Source organism: Heterodontus francisci, chromosome 38 (assembly GCF_036365525.1).
Source record: "Heterodontus francisci isolate sHetFra1 chromosome 38, sHetFra1.hap1, whole genome shotgun sequence".
NCBI classification, from domain to species: Eukaryota; Metazoa; Chordata; class Chondrichthyes; order Heterodontiformes; family Heterodontidae; genus Heterodontus; species Heterodontus francisci.
Window position 1 is genome coordinate 22,334,899 of NC_090408.1, and position 13,246 is coordinate 22,348,144.

Consider the following 13,246-nt stretch of genomic DNA (forward strand, 5'->3'; position numbering starts at 1 on the left):
TAATAAAAAAGAGCAGCAGCAGCATGTGAAAAGCTCAAATATTCAACTAATAAAGAGGGAATAATAAAATCCTCAAGAAGTTCTCTATACAAAATTCAACATGGCCCAAAGGCCAAGTGGCCTTAATTCAAAAAGCTACTGACTGGTTGTTGACAAGTTTGACAAAAAAAAAAAAGAGAAATCACCACCATTAAAAAAGAACCTTCAACAAATGACTGACTGTAAATCACACCCATATGCCACAGAAACAAAGCAAGGTTCAAAGCCTTTAATCTTTCAATTTCAGACCGAAATGGACTAATGATTGCCATTCACTAGTCTGGAGAAGGGTACCAGCATCCAGGTCTTTTGTCAAAGAAACATGGAAGATGCAAGTCACCACTATTCAGAGTATGTGTATAGTTCTAACAAGCTTAGTTGCACTTCTCCATGCTCCACAAGGGAAAGTCTACATTAACGCTAACAACTGACCTTATTTAAATTAATCATCCATTTATGATGAAAGCGTTAACCAGACAGCATAGTCTACCACAGATGAAATAATAACTTCCGTGTTGCCACATGCAAGTGGAAAGACTGGATAACTGGCAAACCAGTGCTGGCCTGAAGCAAGGAGATTTGATGTCATTGCAAGGTGTAAAGGATGAGATGGTCATTTAATTACAAAATACTCAATGCAAGTGCACTAATTGGACAGTGTCAAATATGTCTTCTGAAACCCATCACTAGCTGAAATACCCTAGAGTCCTAGGACAACAACTTGTATTTATATAACAACTTTAATGTAATAAAATGTCAAGGTGCTTCACAGGAGCAATTATGAAACAAGATATGATACTGAACCACATAAGGAGCTATTAGGTCAGATAACCAAAGGCTGATCTAGGTCAGCGAGCACAGGGGTAATAGCTGAACGGGACTTCGTGTGAGTAAAGACATGGGCAGCAAAATTTTGGATGACCAGGTTTATGGAGAGTAGAATGAGGGAGAACAGCCAGGAGTTCATTGGAATAGTCAAGTCTAGAGATAACAAAGGCATAAATGAGGGTTTCAGCAGATGAGCTGTGATGGTGGTGAATTCAAGCAATGCTACAGGAGGTGGAAATAGGCAGTCCTAGGTGATGGCTCAAATATGTGGTAGGAAGCGCATCTCGGGGTCAAATCTGAACCAAGGCTGCAAACAGACTGGTTTAGTCTCAGACTGTTGCCAGAGAGTGGGATGGAGTCAGTAACTTAGGAAATGAATTCGAAGCAGGGACTGAAAACAACGGTTTCAGTCTTCCCAACATTCAATTGGAGAAAATTTCTGCTCATTCAGGACGGGATGTCGGATAAGCAGTCTGATAATTTAGCAATGGAGGAGTCAAGAGAGGTGGTGTTGAGGTAGAGCTGGGTGTCAGCGTACATACGAAAATGAATGCAATGTTTCCAGATGATGTCACCCAGGGGCAACATGTAGATAAAAAAATAGAAGGTCCAAGGATAGATCCTTGGGAGACAGAGGTAACAGTGCAGGAGCAGGAAGAGAAGCCATTATAAGTAATATGCAAGCTACTATTAGATGGATAAGAATGGAACCTGGTGAGAGCAGTGCCACCTAACTGGACGACAGTGGAGAGGCATTGGAGGAAGATGGTATGATCAACTGTGTCAAAGGCTACAGATAGGTTGAGATGGACAAGGAGGGGGAGGGGGAGTGGGAGAGATTGGAGATGGGATGGTAGTTTGCAACCTTGATTGATTTTTTTTTTAAGAAAAGGGGTCCTACCTACATTTCTTCAGATTTCCAAGTGGTGGTACAGTACCTATAGTTACAGAGCTATAGGAATCCTGAACGTCAAAAAGCATGCATATTTTCACTACAGGTGGCAGACGATGGAAGGCTATCCACCAGAGGTGGGATAAGAAAGAATGAAACCATAATATACATATAGTGTTGGGGAGCTTGGACCGTCAACGACTTGTTCAACAAAATATAAAGATACAAAAGCACAGCAGTAAAAGGGAGTATTAAAGAACGAGATAGAACTATGATCTTTGGACAGCAATGATAAAAAAAAATTGGCTCTGACCCTGATTAATGACAGTCACCACAGATGATCTCATACAGTAGAACAATTAAGTAAATTTTCTTTCACTATTGAAGGTATGTTCAAGTAACAATTAAGAAGATACTCTAGATGGTAACTTGTATCTGAAAATATTGGCAAAACACTTTTTTGATTTATAACACAAAATATTGTTCTGCTGAATTTTGTATTCCAAAAAGTGCAGGTTACAGACTTTTCAGAAGATTTATGGAAGTATGTGAAAAATTACTGTAAATTATAGTAATTCTTAGGTTGAAATGGCACAGTGTTATATGAATACCTTGTTTGCATTCTATTTGCAACTTTGCAGATATGAAGGAATGGTATTTATCCTCTATTTATGGAGTTAACCTACATTTTTAAGCTAAGTGGACATGCACAATCTGAAATAAAACAAAATGGAAACACTCAATTCAAATCTCAACCTAACTTTCTAGCACCTTCAAACGTCAATTTTCAATATGATAGCAACATAAAACTGAAAAGTTATACAAATACACAACGGGCTCAATTTTGTCTAAGTGAATGGGTTGTGAGCGAGTTAAAATCTCACCCAACATCTCTGTAAAGCTAAGTTGTACTCTCCTCTTACCAGCTGACACAATGCACATGCTCTCTCAACCAAATCTTTAACAAAACATTTTTTCTTTTAAAAAGACATACATTTTTTCCCATTCCATGATACAAAAACATGTAGCAAAATACAACAGCCACAATGACAGCAGTAAGGAAAAATTAGCTGCATATTGAAGCATGAACTTCAACAGTCAAATGAACAAGAGAAAAAGGCACATAGCACAAAAAACAAAAAAAGATTGAGTGTTGATGGCTGTGAGATATTCAAGGTTCAATGAGAATTTATAAATTGGCTTTAGATTCATTCACGTCGTTTACAAAATCTTGAGTGTAATAAAAACAAGAAATGCTGGAAATACTCAGCAGGTCTGGCAGCATCTGTGGAGAGAGAAGCAGAGTTAAGGTTTCAGGTCAGTGACCCTTCATCAGAACTGGAAAATATTAGAAATGTAAAAGGTTTTAAGCAAGTAAAGCGGGGGTGGGGCAAGAGATAACAAAAGAGGCATTGATAGGACAAGGTCACAGAGAATAACTGACCAGAAGGTCATGGAGCAAAGGCAAATGGTATGTTAATGGTGTGCTGAAAGACAATGCTTTAGTACAGAGAGGGTGTTAATGGACAGAAATCTGAACAGCCGGGCCCCAAACACAAACATAAAAAAGTGGGTAGGCACATATAAAAAAGAAAAAAATAACTAAAATAAAAAAGGGGGGGGCAGTCATGCTCTGAAATTATTGAACTTAATGATCAGTCCGGCAGGCTGTAGCATGCATAAATCGGTAAATGAGGTGCTGTTCCTCGAGCTTGCGTTGATGTTCACTGGAACGCTGCAGCAATCCCAGGACAGAGATGTGGGCATGCGAGCAGGGGAAACAGTTGAAATGGCCAGCAACTGGAAGCTCGGGGTCATGCTTTCAGACTGAGCGAAGGTGTTGCGCAAAGCGGTCACCCAGTCTGTGCTTGTTCTCCCCAATGTAGAGGAGACAACATTGTGAGCAGTGAATACAGTATACTAAATTGAAATAAGTACAAGTAAATCACTGCTTCACCTGAAAGGAGTGTTTGGGGCCTTGGATAGTGAGGAGAGAGGAGGTAAATGGGCAGATATTACATCTCCTGCGATTGCAGGGGAAGGTGCCATGGGAAGAGGACGAGGTGGCGGCGGTAATGGAGGTATGGACCAGATGCCGCGGAAGGAACAATCCCTTCAGAATGCTGGGAGGGGAGGGGGAAGATGCTTTTGGTAGTGGCATCACACTGGAGGATGATCCTTTGGATGTGAGGCTGGTGGGGTTCTGGGAGGGAGGGGAAGGGGTGAGGGTAGAGGTGCGGGAAATGGGCCAGACACTGTTGAGGGCCCTGTCAACCACTGTGGGGTGGGGTGGAATCCTCGGTTGAGGATAAAGGAAGACATATCAGAAGCGCTGTCATGGAAGGTAGCATCATCAGAGCAGATGCGTTGGAGACGGAGAATTTGGGCTAATGGAATGGAGTTCTTACAGGAGGCAGGGTGTGAAGAAGTGTAGTCGAGGTAGCTGTGTGGGAGTCAGTGGGCGTATAATGAATATTAGTAGACAGCCTATCCCCAGAGATGGAGGCAGAGAAGTCGAGGAAGGGAAGGGAAGTGTCAGAGATGGAGCATGTAAAAGGTGAGAGAAGGGTGGAAATTAGAAGCAAAGTTGATGAAGTTTTCCAGTTCTGGGCGGGAGCAGGAAACGGCACCGATACAGTCATCAATGTACCGGAAAAAGAGTTGGGGGAGGGGGCCTGAGTAGGATTGGAGCAAGGAATGTTTGACATAACTGGGACCCATGCGGATACCCATAGCAACACATTTTACTTGAAGGAAGTGAGTGGAGTTGAAGGAGAAGTTGTTTTTATTTTTAGTTCTTTTTTCTTTATTTTTTATGTGTTTGTTTTATTTTAGTTTGTTTATTTCTACTGTGCCTACCCACTGTGTTTTATTCATGTTTGTGCTTGGGGCCAAGCTGTTCAGTTTTTGGTCCATTGACACCCTCTCTGTACTAACGCTTTGTATTTCACCACGCTATTAACATATCGTTTGCCTTTGCTCCATGACCTTCTGGTCAGTTATTCTCGGTAACCTTGTCCTATCAACACCTCTTTTATTATCTCTTGCCCCACCCCCAGTTTACTTGCTTAAAACCTTTTACATTTCTAATATTTGCCAGTTCTGATGAAGGGTCACTGACCTGAAACCTTAACTCTGCTTCTCTCTCCACAGATGCTGCCAGACCTGCTGAGTATTTCCAGTATTTCTTGTGTTTATTTCAGATTTCCAGCATCTGCAGTATTTTGCTTTCATTTTAGATCTTGAGTGTGTTCCTCTGTAACACATTCCCAGACATGTTATCTCCGATACAAGTTGGAAAATATTTCTGTATTTAAAAGGTGCAGCCATTCTAATCAATCCCAGTGTATCTAATGGAGTTAACTGCAAACTTGACAGAAATTCTTCACCTTGTAGTTCTAACACAATAAGCCACTGAGGAACACTCATACCCTCCTTTGAAGTAACTGACAAAGAACTATTGGCAATGGCCTCTAAGCAGCTATAGAAGTAAAAAAGAAACTGCATTTACATAGTCAGGAGATCTCAAATATTTCACAATAAATTACAGTCACCACTGTTATGTAGGTAAAAGCAGCAGCCAATTTTACACAGCAAACTTCCATAAACAGAAACAGAGTTAATGCATTCTTTGCTGATATTAGCTGAGGAGCAATGTTGGCCAAGACATCAGGCAAAATCTCTACTCTTTACATAGTGCCCTGGGATCTTCTACCTAAACAGGCAGGGAGGGCCTCAACTTAACGTCAAACCCAAAGGACTGCACTGACGTGTCATCTTAGGTGGTCTGTTCAAGTTCTGGAACAAGGTTTGAATCCACAATATTCTATATGCTACAGGAAGGAAGGCAGGAATCTCAGTTTGTGTGCCAAAATAACCCAATAAACATACTGATTTGAGCGGAGTAGTTAGCCTGGAGTGTACAGATAAGGAAATGTGACATGTTCCTTTTTTTTAAAAAAAAACCACCAGGACCTATTTCAAAAGAAGAAAAATTAAATGGTAGTCACATTGTTGTGCTTTATTTAATTTTGTCTGGAGGATGGGGTGGTTACATTAGTTTTTAGCAGTGAGCATGTCAAATTAACATATGTAATTGATATTGAAATCATCCCTCTTTTTATACTTATCTCAACTAATGATGGTCAGCCCTAGTAATTGCTTTGAACTACTACATAAATTACATCAACACTCACAGCTGAGAGAAAGGTGTTGAAAACTGACAAATGGAAAGAACAAAAAAAAATTGCAACTGTTTAATTTTTAAAAAATGGTTTCTTTAGCAAGATACTTTCTCAGTTGGTAGCACTCTCGTCTTAGAGTCAGAGGATTGTGGGTTCAAGTCCTACTCCAGAGACTTGAGCACATAAATCTAGGCTGACACTCCAATATAGTACCAAGGGAGTGCTGCACTCTTCCAAGTGCCATCATTCAGATGAGACGTTAAACCACGGCCACGTGCACTCTCTCAGGTGGAGGCAACAGATCCCAAGGTACAATTTTGAAGAAAAACAGGTGAGTTATTCCCAGTATCTTGGCCAAAATTTATCCCTCAATCAATATTACAAAAACAAATTATTTGGTCATTATCACATTGCTGTTATGAGAATTTGTTGTGTACAAATTGCATTCCCTACTTCATTTACTGTAAAGTGCTTGAGGTCACAAAAGGGTCTATATACATTCAAGTTCTTTCTTTCTAAGTAGGCTGTTCAATTGAGATATATGTATAAAAATCTTATGTCTAATGGCTGATTGGTGGAATCATTCCATTAATGTGATGGTTTTCAGAAGAACAGTATATTCAGATATAACCCCTGTTCTTTCCTAAACCCATTCCTTCCCATGGAATGTTATCCTGAGTGCCTCACAATGGTCTATGATACGATAGGTGCAGGCAGTCCACTGCTCCATCACCAGAGCTGCTATTCTTCGTATGTGTACTCAATGGTTAGTCAGCTGTGTATTCATCTATGGACAGCACTGCACAAATGGCAGATTAGTCACAGCTTTCGAATTCTGCTCTCATGGGTAATCATGGGTTACGAACACACAAGCGGAAAGCCCTGGCCATCACATCCTCACCCAGTACGCAAAACTACACACTTTTTAACAGCTATCACCAAGTGCCAGCCAGAAGTAGGAAACCGAACCCAGGGTGTTAAGGCCAGTTGTAGCACCTCCACTGTACCCAGGCTGTGATTAAATAAAGTGAAGACTGGTAATCCAGTCTGAAAATTTCTCAGTTGTATACCATTTAATGCTTTTACTCACTGCTCATTGGACAAGTCTATTAAACATATGTTACTCTGAATTAACTCTCCATCTGAATCTGGCAAAATCAGATTAAACCAAGTTGGCATGGCAGCATTTTCTCAGGTGCTGTATCACTGGCAAGACCCACAGCAGGTTACTACTCAAAAAAAAAGAATTCAGTGTCTGAGATTGTCCATCCGTTATTATCGACAGAAAATCCAGGGTGAGGGGGTGGGGGAAATGCCATGTGCCAAATGATTTTCCATTAAACCACCCACTGTGGTGCAGGCACTCAAAGTTCTACCCAGTATCTCTACCAATTTAAAAATTTAAACCAGGTTTTTTTTTGTTTGATGATGTCCTGTAGAGAAATGCAGCTCTTGTATGTTCTTTATTGTGCAGCTATAAGACAATCTATATGACAAAAATTATTTGAAGCAGTACTGACCAGAGATTACTGGTCCCAACTTCCAAATCACTGATTAATAATCTATTTAATTTGACTGGTTAAATATATTGCAGAAAAAATGTTTTGTCCCCTCAGGAACATGAACATCAGTGGCCCAGTGTGCATCATATTACTTTTTGGAATGCTGTCACTAGGTTTTCAATGCAGCTTGAGGGTAGGTATGCCAAGTTTTTGTATTGTGTCTACTTGAGCCATATTAAAAACACACTTCAGCACAATAATCACAGATTTTATTCTTTCAATGTTGGGTTGTGTCTACAGAGGGCATTTTAAACTATTAAAAAAAACTAGTTGATTGCTGTCTCTGTCGTTAGGAATGGTGCAACAATGTGTGATTATAAATTTTAAAACACCATGCAGGAATAGTATTGGTATAACTTTGGAGTTTATTGGCTTCAATGGGAATTTCTAACCAAACCACAGAATATTGGTGCAATTAAGGAAAATGAGCCTAGCTATATCCCTTACCGCTCTGCAAATATTCATTTTAAGCTCTACGATAACTGAGTGATTGTTGGATAAGCAGTTAGAATGCATTTGTACTGAAAGAAAAACAAAACTGCAAAGAATTGGACTGCCAATACCAAAGGATGCACACATTTTCCTAATACCATTGATGGAAAAAAAAACTTAAAGTCTATATTCCTTAGAATAATTTTACAATTTACACACACTTACTAAAAACAACACAGGAAAATCCTAATTTTGTTGCCTGCTGTAACCCTCTTTACCACTGGGTTAATTTTTGTTGTTAGTTGGTCCTTAACTGCTTCTTCCCTTTCCTGTTTCCTCCCAGCACTTCATTCCATTTCATTTGCAGTTTAGGCTTGCTTTTTTAAAGCATTGTGTTGCTTCTTTCTCCTTTTTGATTTTACTCTTAATCCTTGATTTTACTCGCCACCTTGCTCAATAATAGCTTGTCATAATAGTAGGTCACAAATGTCTTGGCTTGAATCAGGCCCCACCAGAAGTGACTGTGGTCTGGTACAAAGACTTCTTCGCATAATGTTATTGCTTTAGCCCCTGATCAAATATCACAGATTAAATCTTTTAAGATTTCTATCAGCCTTGCAGCTCAACAAACCCACTGATGAAGGTGGTTTTAAGCTTCAAGCTACCTGTATCTGGAACCCCTGCAGTCATTACTTAATAGAAAGTAGGAGTACAAAATAGCTACTTCAATTGACTAAAATTGAAGCCATTAAAAAGGTCGCTAGTTGTTACCTCTACATACAAATTGAACGTGTCAAAACAAAAATGCAATCACTCTCATCTAAAGTACATAGAGAAATCTTCAGCTGTTAACCATATGAAAGTCCCATGAACAACAGTAGAATGAGTACATTCTTGAACTGATCTCAATAGCAGTTATCACTGCAGAATGGAAAATGGGGACCAAAATAGTCTTTACAAAGCACAGTTCGAAGTCAGTATCATTTAGCTATAGATAAGAGCCCCAAATTCTGACAGAAATTAACAGCACCAAACCTCACCACAATGTAAGATTCAAACACACCCGATGCAGGTGCAGAAAGTTAAGTCAACAACCAAAGATGTACAATAAAAGACACATGCTGTGTTACAAGTATATAACCTTCCCCAGGCCTATGTTGGTTGCACTGTTGTACCACATTTATATGAGGAGCTGCATATCAATTGGTTTGAAAAGTATGACAAATGCTGATTTACAGTGTGCTACACATCCTTTATATTGATTCTATGCTGCCAGAACATGGTTACTCTACTTAGAATAATTGAACCTTCCAAATGGTCTAAGCATCAATTTAGCAAAACTGTACAACCTTCTAAAACCTGTAGTTAATTATATTGATAACACAACTTAATTTCTTAAATATTTCCAATTAGCAGAAAGCATTTTGCAATTTTTCCAAAGTACTTTCATGTTCGAATTTTCAGAACTGAGTACACACTCTTGGGTAAATAAGGAAAGCAATTGCATTTATGTAGTACCCATCACATGCTCAGGACATCCCAAAACACTTCACAAGCCAATCAACAAAAGTAAACAAAAAAATAAATCATTAGGAACGTGTTATCGTGCAAATGTTGGAGTATGCTGAATTGTAGACTGATATAAAGCTAAGAAAACTCAAAAAAAAAAATCAAGAAAATGTTTCAGAGTCATCAAAGCAGTTCAAAACCCATCTATAAGCTGTTTTTAAAAAAACACTTTAGTATACAAAATAAACTCTACTTTAAAAAGGAGAACCCATAGTCAGTGCCTCAATATATCATTCAAATATTATTTACACTACTGCAGTAGTTTTCATTTCTGGCACTATAGTTGCATGGAATCTATATATCAAAAGATTCAGTCATGAAACCATAGGGACTACATGCAATTCTGATCATTTCCATTGACAGCTTAGTATAATTGTAATATTATCCAATAGTTTATAGCATATCACAAAAAACTTTTTCTGACTTTTTCACATTTTAACTGGCTAATTCAAAGGATCCTAGTCATTTAGGATTCATGAGTAGGGAGCCGTTACATCCCAAATACATGTGTACCTCATTGTACCAGAGTACTATTGATCAAACCCTGATGGTTACACAACGCTGCCAATAATCTATGCGAGGCGGGAACTCACTAGTTGCTTCTTGTACCAAAAAACAACATTCTGCTTTTATTTTAAATAGAATGCAGAAATTAAACTTATTGTAGATCAAATTAAACAAACTATATTTCTCATGTTCTCAGGCGTACTTAGTGAATTCAAAGAAATCTGTTCTCATTTTGTGGTCTGGAGTACTCCATCCAACATATGAATTGGAATTTTGTATAGTGCATATTTGTACAGTTAATTCAATACAATCAGAACTAATTTTGTGGTAGAACCTTTTATTGCAATACATTTTACAATAGGTCAGAATGTGCCAGAATTCAGTACATACTGTACATCATAAAAAACTGACAATAGCACCTACCCAGAGAAACACAAGAACATTAGACAATTAGAGCTGCTGACTATTCCACTGCAAAGATCGGGCAACTTAATGCCCCATTTATCCCATCTCATAGGACAAAACCATAGACAAAAATAAGTTACTGAGAGCACTGACTGTTAAAAAGCTATCTTATTAACTTTTGATCATTAAGTTCACAATATTGTATTACATAACAAATGATAAAATAGGTGATGTATCAAGTAACAAATCTAAACAAGTAATATCATGAAACCATCCATCAAGAATCCAAAACAATCTTTTCACCGCCCAATTTTTCCAAAGAGCAGTTAATATGTTAAAGCTACTTTGGAAGCTGGAAAGCAACTTATTTCAACAATAATAAAGTCCTAGCAAAGCATATTACAGAAATTTAGTGTACACTAACAGCAAATGGTCATACAGAATAAACGCCAGATGGAATTTCTAACGTATTATATTTGGCCCCAAATATACTTAGGGGGTTTAAACTGCACTGAATATGCCAATAAGGCAGCTCCATTGAAATGCTGTTTGTTGAAACAAACCACGAGCAGTTTTCACACTTAGGATTGCTGATAAGCGTTTTAAAATCAAAATAACTCCCCAACTCAATGATGACTTAGCTGAGCTGTCAAACTGTTAGGCTATACAGGACTTTCACCTCACTGTTCAATCCCACACTGCGAATTTAAGAGCTGCATTTTCAATATTAGCTGTTATTAGTCCCCTCAGTCAGGCCACTCGACTCGCAAAAGTAACTGAATGTTTTGGAAACTTAGATGGATTACTTAAGGACAGGGCAATTTTTCACGGCCCCCCTTAAGAATTACATGACAAGTTAAAGGGCTCAGGACCGAGCGATGCTACGAATTCACTGATCTACACGCAGACTGAGGATGTGAAAGAGCACATTCACAGGTCCACAATGACACAACACGGGAATAGTTCAGCCAAAAAAACAAGCGCGCAAGTTTGGAGAAGAACACAGTGAGGAGATTCCATTCCCCAAAACAAACATTTTAGATAGTAAATAATAATAAAAAAAAATAATGAGGTTGGCTGAACTTACCAAAAACAAAACCGCTCACTAAAATCCTGCCTCTGTGACTGTGGGCCTGACAATCCAGCTCCAAACTTTGTTTAAAAAAAAAATCTTGAACGCTCGCCGCACACTTCCAACAATTCGCTTTCTCCCGTCTTTAACAGTCAGAAAAATCCTTCAAGAAGGGGGTGGGAAATAAGACAAACATGCCAGAATATTTCCGGGTTAATACAAGAGCAGCCACTCATTCCCACTGTAACATCACCTCAAGAATAAACCCAAGATTAACAGGCAGGGGGGAGGAGGGGGGAGGGAACTACTTCAGCCAGTGGATATATTTATATATAATTTTAAAAATAAAAGTGAGGTGAAGGTTGTAAAGAATTATTCACACTGCTAGATCCAGTCAGCCCCCTGAAGCTCTGCTGCTGCTGTTCCTGTCATTTACTGTGGGGCTGGAAAGGCAAAATATCCACTTCAAACAGACTCAGATTTCCCTGCCAAGCAGATACATTCGGGTGGCTAGGGGAAGCAGAAATGTTGCTATTTTTACTCACCACTCAGAGGATACTGTATCAGCCGCGAAATGAATAATTGTATAAAAAAGATACAATGTTGCTATTTTTAGTCTCCCACAGACAGACCTGCCCCTTCTCTTACAACAGCAACACTTCTCATCCCTCCGCCCACACAGGAAATGGGAAAACCCAGCCCACCGACTCCGGCTCTCACTAAGTTTTAAAGCCCACACTCCCACATCACATCTCCACTCAAACCACCGATCCCCCCCCAGCCCCGTTACCGCCTTTACCGGGCTCGGAAACCCAGGATCTATTTTTCTCCCAGGGCGAAGCACCGCGGAGCAGCACAAAACAGACTAATGAGCAGACGTCAAACGCACGCACCGAATGAGAGTTCACATCACGGGGAGCCGGTGTTTTTACTGCAAACCGCCCTTGTTTGATTACTTATCCCAGTGAAGTGATGCTAACTGGAGAAATACCAGACTGGGCAATTCAGAATGTGGGTTTTTTGCCACTTGTCTTGTGCCTTTTGTCAACTTTAAGATCGCAGCTAAATTCTCCCCACCGGCCATTGACGTCATGCGGGGGCCGAGACAACCGAGCCTGCTGATTGGTCGGGTGTTGTTTGATCGACAGCTCGAGGGGCCAATCCAATGCGGGCACCGCTGCGAGGCGGCGGGCTAGCAACAAGCGGTTCACCAATGAGCGAAGGGGATGGTAGGGTTAGGTTGAGTTGGGCGTTGGGAAGTGAGGTTAGGTTGTAGGAGTAGCGCTGGAGCTTGTTCCTCAGGAAGAGGGTGGGGCGTGGGAGCATTAGTTATTTATTTATTTATCTATCAATGGGATGGAGGAGCTGGGTTAAAATCCCCCCTCCCCTCCAGCTGTGGAGTGTGAGAGTGCCGGGCTCAATGCAAGCCGAGGCTGAGTTATAAATACAAACACAAAGCCTATCCAGTTCAGGCTGACATTTCATGTCGAGGCCGGATGTGTTCATGTCAAAACAGGTCTGCCTCTGGAAACTTTTGCATTGAAGCTTTGGCTCCAATGAGTGTAAATGCGAATCAAAGAGGCCCAAATCCAGTTGGGCATAAAAGACACAAATCTGAGTTTGAGAGATGGCAGCCTCAGTTTATTACCAGCAAAGCTATTTTTTTATGATTTCAAAGGGACACATTGCAAACCCATTTGGCTGCATAGAACTTTTTTTTTTAAATTGGAACACCAACAAACGTTTTTTGTTAACC

At 39.8% G+C, this 13,246-nt stretch overlaps 1 protein-coding gene across 12 annotated transcripts in view; it reads right to left on the reverse strand.

Annotated features, from left to right (window-relative positions):
* Window positions 1-12,573, reverse strand: part of mef2aa (myocyte enhancer factor 2aa) — a 247,414-nt gene extending 234,841 nt beyond the window's left edge. For 4 of the 12 annotated variants that reach the window (XM_068017797.1, XM_068017784.1, XM_068017790.1 and 1 more), the window contains exon 1: window positions 11,506-12,018. The gene's annotated coding sequence lies outside the window, so the exon portion shown is untranslated. The other 8 variants (XM_068017798.1, XM_068017796.1, XM_068017787.1 and 5 more) reach the window with 7 other exon arrangements.
* Window positions 12,574-13,246: the final 673 nt, after the last annotated feature.